The 12,358-nt window shown below is 40.9% G+C and overlaps 1 non-coding gene across 1 annotated transcript; it reads right to left on the minus strand.

The window, feature by feature from the left end:
* Positions 1-4,311: 4,311 nt before the first annotated feature.
* Positions 4,312-4,416, minus strand: LOC129037639 (U6 spliceosomal RNA). The gene has a single exon (XR_008502881.1). It is a non-coding gene; the product is annotated as a U6 spliceosomal RNA (small nuclear RNA).
* Between the last annotated feature and the right edge of the window lie 7,942 nt (positions 4,417-12,358).

The following is a 12,358-nucleotide window of genomic DNA, read 5'->3' on the forward strand; positions in this document are numbered from 1 at the left end:
GTGGTGGGCGCCTGTAGTCCCAGGTACTCGGGAGACTGAGGCAGGAGAATTGCTTCAACCTGGGAGGCAGAGGTTGCAGTGAGCCGAGATCATGCCACCACACTCCAGCCTGGGTGACAGAGTGAGACTCCATCTCAAAAAAAAAAAAAAAAAAGAAAGAAAGAAATTTGGTGAGAACTTGCAAGTGAACACCTTCTCCATCTATTAGTCATCATTAACATTAAACATTTTCCGGCAGTAAATGAGTTTAATAAAATAAAATTAAATATTCATTTAGAGATACAGGCCTGGTCCAGTGTCTTGGGAAAGCTGACTACCTCAGATGTCATCTTTTTCTTGTTCTTGTTGGTTCTGGAGAACTTCCATTTTAGCTCACTGGTTTGAGATGAAGTCCAAATTGGCAAAATGGCTTTCTTTATATGGAGATGTATATCCAGGAATCACTGGTTGGCACAAGAATTTTTAGGGCACCTGATAAGATTCCTTCCACCTCGATTGGTAAGAGTCCTTTAAAAGTAGCGTTTCCTATCAACAGAATCTCCTGGTTGAAGTCCGTGGTCCTTGAGTTTTTTTATCTCCTGGGAGCTCAGTGTGGAAAGAGTCTTTTACTAACTTACAGTTTTTAGTTAGCTGCCTTATAAGGCTACTGCAATAATAGAACATATCCCCTTTTAATATCATAGATTCACAGTTTCCTAGAGACAATTTAATAGGTGTGCCTGTAATAATTTCAAATGGAGACAACTGACATTTACCAAAAAGGGTCAATCTTAGGTTAAGCAAAGCCAATGGAAGAGCTTTTGGCCAAAGGAATTTCTCTATTTCTCTTCTTTTTTTTTTTTTTTTTTTTTAGATGGAGTTTCGCTCTTGTTGCCCAGGCTGGAGTGCAATGGCACGAACTCGGCTCACCGCAACCTCTGCCTCCAAAGTTCAAGCAATTCTCCTGCCTCAGCCTCCCAAGTAGCTGGGATTACAGGCATGCGCTCCCACGCCCAGCTAATTTTGTATTTTTAGTAGAGATGGGGTTTCTCCATGTTGGTCAGGCTGGTCTCGAACTCCCGACTTCAGGTGATCCGCTCACCTCGGCCACCCAAAGTGCTGGGATTACAGGCGTGAACCACTGCACCCAACCTTGGCCAAAGGAATTTTTAAAACCTCGGTTAATTTTTGCCAGTTGAGTTTTGGTGATTCTGTTTGTGCATTTCCCTGTCCCAGGTGACTGGGGATGATAGGCACAATGGAAACATCGGAGAATGAGCAAGATTTTACATACTGACTGGATTATTTGTCCAGTAAAATGAGCACATCTGTCCTCTGTCACTGTGAAGTTCTAGAGGGACTACCCACGTTGCAATAATTTTTTTCTAAAAGAATTTTACTTATCACTAAGGCTGTTGCTCTTCTGCATAGAAATACTTCCACCCTATTACAAAACATACAAACTGTTACTAGAACCTACTTATATTCTTGTAATGGTGATAGCTGAATAAAATCTAGCTGCCATACCTCTATTAGGCTTTCTGGTAAAGGAAAATGACCCGGAGAACTATGTAAAGGTTTCCCTGGATTATCTTTTGGACAGATGTGGCAGCAATTATACACCTTATGAGCAACAGTTGGAGATTTCCAATAATCTTGTTTTTCCCAAGCAATCATCTTATCAGGGCTCCAATGAGTTAAATCATGCACGTGAGTTAAGAAAGATAACTAATTTGGTTGGAAGCATAAGTAGACCATTTGGTCCATATCATAGCCCAGTCTCAGAGAAGTACATTCCCCCTTTACTTTCCCAATTTTCTTGTTCTGTTTTTGGAGATTTGGATTGAGCTAATTTTATATCAAAATCAAGTGCTTTCTTAAAAGCTAAAGTGGGTTTTCTTGTTCAGATGCGCTTAGTACAGCCCTTTTTGCTGTACTATCTGCTAATTGATTTCCTTTGCTTTCTGAAATATTTGACTTTGAATGGCTTGGAATCTTGAAAAAGGGTAATGATTTGGGCAATAATATAGTTTCCAATAATTCTGAAATAAGGTGTCTATTTTTTGTAGACTGACCAGAAGAGGTTAAAAATCATCTTTATTTCCATAGCATTCCAAAGTAACGAGCTACTCTAAAAGCCTATCAGCTATTTGTATATATATATTAGCAATTGTTCCTTTTGCCAATTGTTCCTTTTGCTATTATCTTTGCTTTTTGAGTTGAGGTCTCTCCTGGAAGATAAGCATTTTCTATTTCCTCAGTCAAGGATACTATAGCATCACCTGCATGGTAAATTTCAGATCTATCCTTTAAGTAAGATCAATCTGCAAACCAAATAACATCAGCATTAGTAAGGAGGGTTTCTTGCAGGTCCATCCTAGGAGAGGAGCTGGTTGGTTAAGATTATGCAATCATGTGGTGTTTCATCTGAAGGCAGGGGCAGTCGAATTTAGAAAAATGTAGACTTTTACTTCTGGAGATTGATTGGGGAGCAGAAAGAAGAACTTTTTATGAGAAGCCAGTCTACTAACTGAATAGTGTTAAATGTGGTGCAAGTTGAGAAGTGCTTCCACAGAATGTGGAATGAAGACAGTGAGGGGAGATCCTATCACTGTTTGTTTGGTCGCTGTAGGGACAGTAGCAGTTATTGCTGTCATGCAAGGTTGCAGTTCTTTAGCTGCGGGGTCCAGTTGTTGACTGTAGTATCCTACAAGTCTATTTTGATCTCCCTGTTTTTGAGTCAGAATGCCTAAGGCAGTTCATGAACAAACAATGAAAATGAAATGCTACAATTCAGATACCCTAACACTGGGGTGTCTATAAGACTCTTAAATTTCTTCCAGTGTTAGCCAGGGGTGGTGACTCACCCCTGTAATCCCAGCACTCTGGGAGGCTGAGGAGGGCAGATTACCTGAGGTCAGGAGTTTGAGACCAGCCTGACCAACATGGCAAAACCCCATCTCTACTAAAAATACAAAAATTAGCCAGGTGTGGTGGCATGCACTTGTATTCCCAACTACTTGGGAGGCTGAAGCAAGAGAATCCCTTAAATCTTGACTCCATCTCAAAAAAAACCAAAAATTTCCAATGTTATCTGATTTTCCTCTGTTCATTCCAGGGGGTCTAGTTTACCTTATTTAAAAAGAGTATATAAAGGTTGAGTTTTTAAGGAGAAGTTTAGAATTCAGTTTCCTCAGTATCCTGTTAACTCCCAAAATTCTCTCAGTTGTTTCTTAGTTTTGGGGGTAGGGAAGGCCAATATTCCTTTTATTCTTTTTTTTTTTTTTTTTTTGAGACGGAGTCTCACTCTGTCACCTAGGCTGGAGTGCAGTGGTGCGATCTCAGCTCACTGCAACCTCCGCCCCCTGGGTGCAAGCCTCAGCCTCCCGAGTAGCTGGGATTACAGGCACCTGCCACCGCGCTCGGCTAATTTTTGTATTTTTAGTAGAGACAGGGTTTCACCATCTTGGCCAGGCTGAGTCTTGAACTCTGACCTCATGATCTGCCTGCCTCGGCCTCCCAAAGTGCTGGGATTACAGGTGTGAGCCACTGCACCCAGCCCAATATTCCTTTTATTCTAGCTGAATTGGTAAAGAGGCTTTCCTTTGATATTAGGTAACTTAAATATCTTACTTGTTTTTGACAGAATTGAAGTTTTTTCTTTGAGGCTTTGTGTTCCTTTGAAACTAATCATTGTAATAAATAAATTCCATCCTCTATGTAGGTTTGTTTATCTCCTGAGCACAGAAGTAAATTGTCTCCATACTGTATCAAGGTGTATTTCTTAAGGAAGTCAACATCTGAAAGGTCTGCTATTAATATTTGTGAAAAATAAGTTGTACTCTCAGTATATCCCTGAGGCATAACTGTTCATGTGTATTGTCTATCTTCCCAAGTGAAAGTAAAGAGAAATTGATTATCTTTATCCACAGGAATGCTGAAGAATGAGCCACATAGGTCTCTTACAGTAAAGAACACACCTTCAGTTAAGATGGCAGTCAACACGTATGCAGGTTTGGTAACCACTGGATGTGAGGAATGACTATGTTATTAATTGCCCTCAGATTCTGTGCAAATCTCCATCCTCTACTGTTTGGAGTATGAGCTTGTATAGAAAATAATCAAGCTTCTTTTCATATAATCCAATAGGTCTTATCCCTTCCTATGCCTCTGATCTTAGAGAATATTGTTTAAGGTTTGGAAAAGTTTTTGATGGATTTATTTGAATTTTAATTGGGGAAGCTAAGATAATTTTTCCAATATTGGTGGAGAATTTTGACCACAATTGATCAAGTACTAGTTTAAATCTTTAAAAAAAAACTTTTATTAATATAAAATATGGAACATTTCATGAATTTGCATATCATCTTCATGCAGGGGCCATGCTAATCTTCGCTGTCATCCCAATTTTATTATATGTGCTGCTGAAGGAAGCACTCAAGTACTATTTTTAACAGCTCTTGTTACATAATTCTTCATTATTTAACAATCTACTTTCCTTCATGACAATATTAATTGCTATTTGTGATTTAAAAGCATCAGAATTTGAGAAAATTTTGGACCTAATAATTCTATTTTATCTTCTAATTCTAAATACATCCCCCGCTTCTTTTCATTTGAGACGGAATCTTGCTCTGTCACCAGGCTGGAGTGCAGTGGCACAATAGCTCACTACAACCTCCCCTTCCCAGGTTCAAGCGATTCTTCTGCCTCAGCCTCCTGAGTAGCTGGGATTACAGGCACACACCACCATGCCTGGCTAATTTTTGTATTTTTAGTAGAGACAGGGTTTCACCATGTTGGCCAGGATTATCTCGATCTCTTGACCTCATGATCTGCTAGCCTCAGCCTCCCAAAGTGCTGGGATTATAGGCATGAGTCACTGCACCCAGCCTTCCCCCTTTTGAAAGAAAGATATGTGAGTATTATATAACTCTAGGAAATCTCTCCCTATCAGATGGTTGGAGGCTGAGGGGGCAAAGAGGAAGACATGTTAGGTTCCCTCTAGGGGAGCTAACTGAAAAACTATAGGTTGAGATTGATATAGTGATATAGGAGTATTTGTTTCACCCATGATTTGTATTGGATTTTTACTCCGAGGAATGTAACCTCATAATAAGGTGAGATATATCACTGATAATGTAGCCCCAGTGTCATTAAGAGTTTGTGTTTGGTCTCCATTTAAATTAATTCTAACCTTCCCTAAGGTATTTATAAGGAGGTAAGAAAAGGTCCATTTGGTTTCCTCAGAGCATCCTTATTCTTTTTCTTTGACCTGTTGCTGTCATTTCCATTTTAGTTTTCTACAATCCATTTTGAAATATTCAGGCTTTTTGCAGTAATTGCAAAGCAGGGGATTGGGTCAGTTTGGGAACTTTTTAGGCTGTTTAGGGGTTACAGATTGGTTGGACAATTGTTTTAATTGTAAACTCATGATCTTATTTGCTTTTCCTCCCTGCTTAACTTCCCTTTCCTTTTATTTATGGGTTAGGGTGCAGGACATTTCATCAGCAAAATTAACTAGATCATAAGTTTGAGAGGTACCCCAAATAGGGCATTGTCTTTTTATTATAAAAAGACAATTCTTCACCTAATCCATTTACAAAGCTTGAGTTAAGGAGAATATCATTTTAGTGATTAGTATAACTTTCTTCTGATAAGCCTGAATATTATTTAAATGTTTTTCAAATTTTTCATAGTATGACATTATAGCCTTATCAATATTTTATTTGCATTGTTGTATTTTGTTCCAATCTTTAGAAACCAAAGGGAATAGTGGCTAGTAAAACTTTGGCAGTATTGCAGGCCCATTCATGATCCTCTAAAGGATTTCTCCAACTTGCCTTTGCTATCTAATCTTTGGCTTTAATTTCTTTTTTTTTTTTTTTTTTTTTGAGACGGAGTCTTGCTTTGTCGCCCAGGCTGGAGTGCAGTGGCGCGATCTCGGCTCACTGCAAGCTCCGCCTCCCAGGTTCAGGCCATTCTCCTGCCTCAGCCTCCCGAGTAGCTGAGACTACAGGCGTCCACCACCACACCCAGCTAATTTTTTGTATTTTTAGTAGAGACGGGGTTTCATCGTGTTAGCCAGGATGGTCTGGATCTCCTGACCTCGTGATCCACCCACCTTGGCCTCCCAAAGTGCTGGGATTACAGGCATGAGCCACGTGCCCAGCGTGGCTTTACTTTGTAACACTAAATGTGAACCAATTCATATAAATCAGAAAATCTAAGATCATAAGTGTGAATGTTTAATTCAAATTCTCTAGCAAATTGTGCTCATTTCGGCAGCACATATACAAATTCTCTAGCAAATTAACCAGGCATCGTGATGCATGCCTGTAATCCCAGCTACTTGGTAGGTTGAGGTGGGAGGATCATTTGAGTCCAGGAGGTGGAGGTTGCAGTGAAGCGAGATTACACCACTGCACTCTAGCCTGAGTGACAGAGCAAGACCCTGTCTCCAAAACAAAACAAATTCTCTAGCAAATCCAGTAGGGTCCTGAAGAGGATCCAGGAATTCTTTAAACCAAGGCAGATTCTCCTCTACTGGACATAGGGTATTCCCAAAATGGAGAACAGCAGAAGGAGGAGGCAGAGGTGAAGGAAGGAAGGAAAGGAGGAAAGGAAGGGGGGGAGGGAGGGGGGAGGAGAGAGGGAAAGTAAGTCCAAACAAAGAAGTTTTGACAAAAGAGGAAGAAGACCTGAAGAAGGAGAAATTTCAGCAGTCTTTTTCAACTTAAAAATTGTTTTAGGGCTGGGCGCGGTGGCTCACGCCTATAATACCAGCACTTTGGGAGGCCGAGGCGGGCGGATCACGAGGTCAGGAGATCGAGACCATCCTGGCTAACACGGTGAAACCCCGTCTCTACTAAAAAATATAATAAATTTAGCCGGGCGCAGTGGCGGGCGCCCGTAGTCCCAGCTACTCGGGAGGCTGAAGCAGGAGAATGGCGTGAATCCGGGAGGCGGAGTTTGCAGTGAGCAGAGATCGCGCCACTGCACTCCAGCCTGGGTGACAGAGCGAGACTCCGTCTCAAAAAAAAAAAAATTGTTTCAGACACTTTTGTTTTCTTCTTGCAAAGAAATGATTTTATCAGAACCTCTTTTAGAAGCTTCCAAGTACCACTGAAAATCAATCTGCCAGTTGTTTTATTTTATTTTAGTGCCAGCTTTTTCTAATTGAGTGTGCAAACTAGGTTAGGTACTTAAAAGGTACCCCCATTTGGCCATTATAATTTGGTCATTGTAAGTTATGTGAGACCATTTTTCTAAATATTTGCATATAAAGGTGCCATAAGTATTAAACATGAATCTAGCTGATGTTTCTAAGGGTGGATCTCTCCATAAGGAAGAAGACTCAGTTTTAGAAGTATGATTGCTCAGAATTTAGACTTTACTTTTCAATGACCAAAAAGACCTAGTGGGAGGTGTTTTGGATTGAGTGTGCTGATTGTAGGAATAGCTCTTCAATGTATCACCCTTGAGTCAGTTCTTCTCGTTTATGTGTCTTGGTGGTCCCAACAGACTTGAGTGCTTAAGGCACTAGGTGATCAACTTGTATGTATGCTCACAGGATTAAGCAAAGTTCCCCATATATTCTTCTGAAGGGATTCCCTTTTGAACAGTTTATGTCATGAGGGCTAAGATCCAATACTCCCTCAAGACCTTACTCACTAAAGGTGCCTTTTGGCTGGGAAAGACAATGTCTCTTATCTTCGGGACTTATCTTGTCCTCATAGAGAGCCTTTTGTAATATTGTCATTCAAAAAAAAAAAAGTTTAGATTTGTCAATTGAACCAAGCTTCAGAATCTGACCAGCTCTAAAGTTTAGAAAATTTTCACTTAAGCCACAGAGATTCACTTCCTCTTTTCAAAGAGAAACTGTTTTCTCCCTAACCAAAATTTGGTACAAGAGAAAAGGTTGAAAAACTCCAAGCAGTAGTTCCAAATAAAACCTTAAGCTCAGAGAAAAGTGAAAATCACAAATCTGCAATTAGCAGAATCTCTAGAGAATCACAAACCAAACTCCTACCTTGTAGAACTTCAGTTCCAATCCCATTGAGTTAGGAATGTGTGTAATGCAAATAAAGTCTGAATCCTCAACCAATCCAGGAGAGCTCAAACTTGAAAGAGGCCTTACCAGAGATTTGCATAGCCTGTGAAGTCAGGAAAATGAAAATCATTTGTGCTGGTACCAAGGCTCAAGTTGTTGACAAAGCGATGAGGATTGCTGAAGTTCTGCTTCAAGTCCCATCGTGGTCGCCAAAATGTCAACCTTAAGTAATGAGATACAGAAAATATAAATTTGTACAGAGTCTATTCAAACACAAGCCTTGAGGATGGCCGCTGGGGAACCAGTGACTACAAACAAACAAGGTCAGTATTCCAAAGTGGAGAAGTTAAGGTTTCAGGCCAGGCGCGGTGGCTCACACCTGTAATGCCAGCACTTTGGGAGGCCGAGGCGGGTGGATCACAAGGTCAAGAGATTGAGACCATCCTGGCCAACATGGTGAAAGCCTGTCTCTACTAAAAATACAAAAATTAGCCTGGCGTGGTGGCACACACCAGTAGTCCCAGCTACTCGGGAGGCTGAGGCAGGAAAATCACTTGAACCTGGGAGGTGGAGGTTGCAGTGAGCTAAGATCATGCCGCTGAACTCCAGCCTGGTGACAGAGCAAGACTCTGTCTCAAAAAAAAAAAAAAAAAAAAAAAGTTAAGGTTTCACTTATATAGGCAGAAACAGAGAAATTTTAGCAGATTACAGCATTTTCCTTACAAGACCATTCCCTATATGAGAGCAATTTGATTGGTTACAGATTGCTATATCCCAAGGAAGATTACTTTATTGCTCCATGAGGGAGGTAGTGATCTGAGGGGGTCTCATGTCTGAGGCCATTTGGTCTTCTTAATTATTTACAAGAAAAAAAGGCAGAAGTTGCAGCTGCATGCTGCGTGACTCAGACTACATAGCCACCCTCCACTTGAAGCTCAGAATAATTCAAATGTCCAACAGCTTTAAGTTTGAATTATTTAATTTCACAGGAGGTACATTTTTTGAAGACCTGTATGTGTAAAAATGTCTCTTTTCTACCCTTTTACTTGATAGCAAATTTGGCTAAATATATAATTCTTGGTTAAACAAAAAATAACTTTCCCTTGGAAATTTGAAGGTATAGCTCCATTATCTTCTACCTTCCATTTCCATGAGAAGTTTGATGCCATTCTTACTCACAATCTTCTATTCATTAATTTTCTGTCTCCACCCTATTTCTCAACCCCTACCAGAGCTTTTAGAGACTTCTGTTTATCCCTAGGGTTTGAAATTTCATAATAATAAGTACTTCGTTGTCACTGGTTTATATTATTTGATGGGAATGTTTTTGTTTTTTTTTTTTTTTTGAGACAGAGTCTCACTCTGTCACCAAGGCTGGAGTGCAGTGGCATGAGGATGGCCCATTGCAGCTTCGATCTCTTGGGCTCAGGTGATTCTACCACCTCAGCCTCCCAGGTAGCTGGGACTACAGGTATGTGCCACCACGCCCAGCTAAGTTTTTGTATTTTTTGTAGAGACAGAGTTTCACTATGTTGCCCAGGCTGGTCTCGAACTCCTGGGCTCAAGCAATCCTCCTGCCTTGGCTTCCCAAAGTGCTGGGATTACAGGCGTGAGCCATCATGCCTGGCCTTGTGGGATATTTGTTTGTTTGTTCATTTGTCTTTTACTCATTGGGCTAGATACCAAAAAGGTCTTTTTGAGAAGAGGCTCATGTTCTTCAGCTCTGAAAAATTCTCTTACATTATTTTATTAATACTTTTCTCCACCAGTCTTTTCTGTTCTCTTTCTGGCACTCCTATTAATTAGCTGTTAGGCTTCCTGGATTGAGCATCCAATTTCTTATGTTTTCTCTCTTATTGTCCAATTATTTGCCACTTCGCTCTGGTTTTGGATTCCCTAACTATACCCTCTATTTTGCTATTGAGATTTTCATTTCTGCCATCTAATTTTTATTTTCCTGATGTTTTTGTTGTTGTTATCCGAATACTCTAAGTCCATTTATATTTGAGAATGGGACACAGAACAGCTGAGAGCCGGCTGGGCGCGGTGGCTCACGCCTGTAATCCCAGCACCTTGGGAGGCCAAGGCGGGCGGATCACGAGGTCAGGAGATCAAGACCATCCTGGCTAACACGGTGAAGCCCCGTCTCTGCTAAAAATACAGAAGAATTGGCTGGGCTTGGTGGCGCGCGCCTGTGGTCCCCCGGCTACGCAGGAAGCTGAGGCGGGAGAGTGGCGTGAACTCGGGAGGCGGAGCTTGCAGTGAGCCGAGATCGCGCCACTGCACTCCAGCCTGGGCGACAGAGCAAGACTCCGTCTCAAAAAAAAAAAAAAAAAAAAAAAAAGCTGAGAGCTGTGTTTGTGAACAAGTGTGTCGAGAGTGATCAGGTGTGGGCAATGCCCATTATCTCAGGGAACTCCCAAAGGCCAAAATATGGAGGTCTTTTCTCTATGACTATTTAATTTCTTTAGAGAAGGAACCTGTAATTTCTTGCCTACCTGGCAGATATCTTACTGCTGGCCTTCTGAGAGAGAGAGAGAGAGTTGGGGTAGAGATGGGAAGAATAATAGTCACGTTTCTTTTTGATCATCCTACAGCAAAGAAGAAAAAGTGACAAGCCGCAATAACAAACCTAGACTTCCCAATTATCTGTTCAATACCTCACTTTAAAAAATCTAGATATCTGTTTTTACATCAGTTCTGTTTTCAGCCCCACTTCTTACTCTTGTCCACCAGTGTATGTCCACTCTTTGCTCCCAAAGTTCTTCAGGGTTCTATCAGTCAAATAATCTTCCTTTTTGCCCCTGATTTCCTCTGGAAACCCTTTAAGATATGCCTACCTCTCACTCTACATCAACAACCACTCCTTTGTCTGGTGTTCATCAACTGATGGTCCTTCTACCCTTTATATCATCATTTGGGCTTACATATTTTCCTTTCATTAGCTGTCATTACAGAGGAGTCACAAAAGAGACAAAAAATAAACAAGTGGATCAACTATTTTTCATCAAAAATATTTAGAAACAATAAGATCTTTTTGCAGAGGATCGTAGTGTTTTTTTGGTTTGGTTTTTTTTTTTTTTTCGAGACAGATTCTTGTTCTGTCTCCCAGGCTGGAGTGCAGTGGCACAATCTTAGCTCACTGCCACCTCTGTCTCCTGGGTTCAAGCAATTCTCCTGCCTCATCCTCCCGAGTAGCTGGGACTACAGTCATGTGCTACCACACCCAGCTAATTTTTTTTGTATTTTTAGTAGAAACATGGTTTCACCATGTTGGTCAGGCTCGTCTCAGACTCCTGACCTCAAATGATCTGCCCGCCTCGGCCTCCCAAAGTGCTGGGATTATAAGCATGAGCCACCGAACCCATAGTGTCTTAAGTGTCTTAAGTGTCTTAAGCCCATAGTGTCTTAAGATTGCAGTCAAAGAGAAATACTTTAAAGAAAGCAATATTCTGTATGAAAGCATATATGCTAAGTTATTCATTCTGGCTTTACTACCTGCTAGTTATATGAATTGGAGCAAATTATTGGATCTCTCAAGAGCCTCAGTTTCCTCCTCTTTAAAATGCAATTCATAATACCTCAAGTATTGTCAAGAGTTATGAGCACATACAATGTGTTCAGCCAATATAAGTTCCCTTTTTGCTTTGAAATGAACAAGTAAAAGATGACAAGGAGTGATAAAGCTCATCAAGACTGGACTTCTTTGGTAAAAGCAAAGCTCAAAAGAGTAGGTTGATGACTGCTTTACTTAGTGACATCTTACTAGGGGGTCCATTGCAAAGAAAAAGAGCATTTTCTTTTTGAGGGGTTTTACTCTAGTTGTTTTCTTGTTAAGTGTTTCCTTTTAAAACCACACTATTCCTTTCTCTTCCTTAAGCATTTTCTCCCTTCTTTTTTCTGCTTCACTCGTCTTACTTGTTTGAAATAAAGAGAGATGAAGTGTGTCAGCCATGATCCCAGCAGGAAGCAGGCTTCACTTCAACTAGTTCCAAAGACAGGACTTTAGTAAGGGAATTTTTTTCAGAGATATGGATAAAGGAACCAACAAAGGTTATGGAGACACCCAGAGGCTAGCAAGCAAGAGCAGCCATGACCACGTCAAGGGCAAAGGAGACAAGGGGGAGGAAAGAGAATTCCTGGAGTCTGGTGAGAGCTGGAGATGGGAAGGTGCCATCCAGCAGAATCGATAGTTGTGGAGAGGTGTCACTACTATCAGAGGCCTAACACCAAAACAGAGAGGAAGAGGGGAACAAATAACCCATGTATTTCTCTTTTGCCACCTTCTGATCTCCTGCTAGGGTATCCCATTGGCTACTGGAAGCC

Source organism: Pongo pygmaeus, chromosome 4 (genome assembly GCF_028885625.2).
Source record: "Pongo pygmaeus isolate AG05252 chromosome 4, NHGRI_mPonPyg2-v2.0_pri, whole genome shotgun sequence".
In the NCBI taxonomy this organism is placed as follows: Eukaryota; Metazoa; Chordata; class Mammalia; order Primates; family Hominidae; genus Pongo; species Pongo pygmaeus.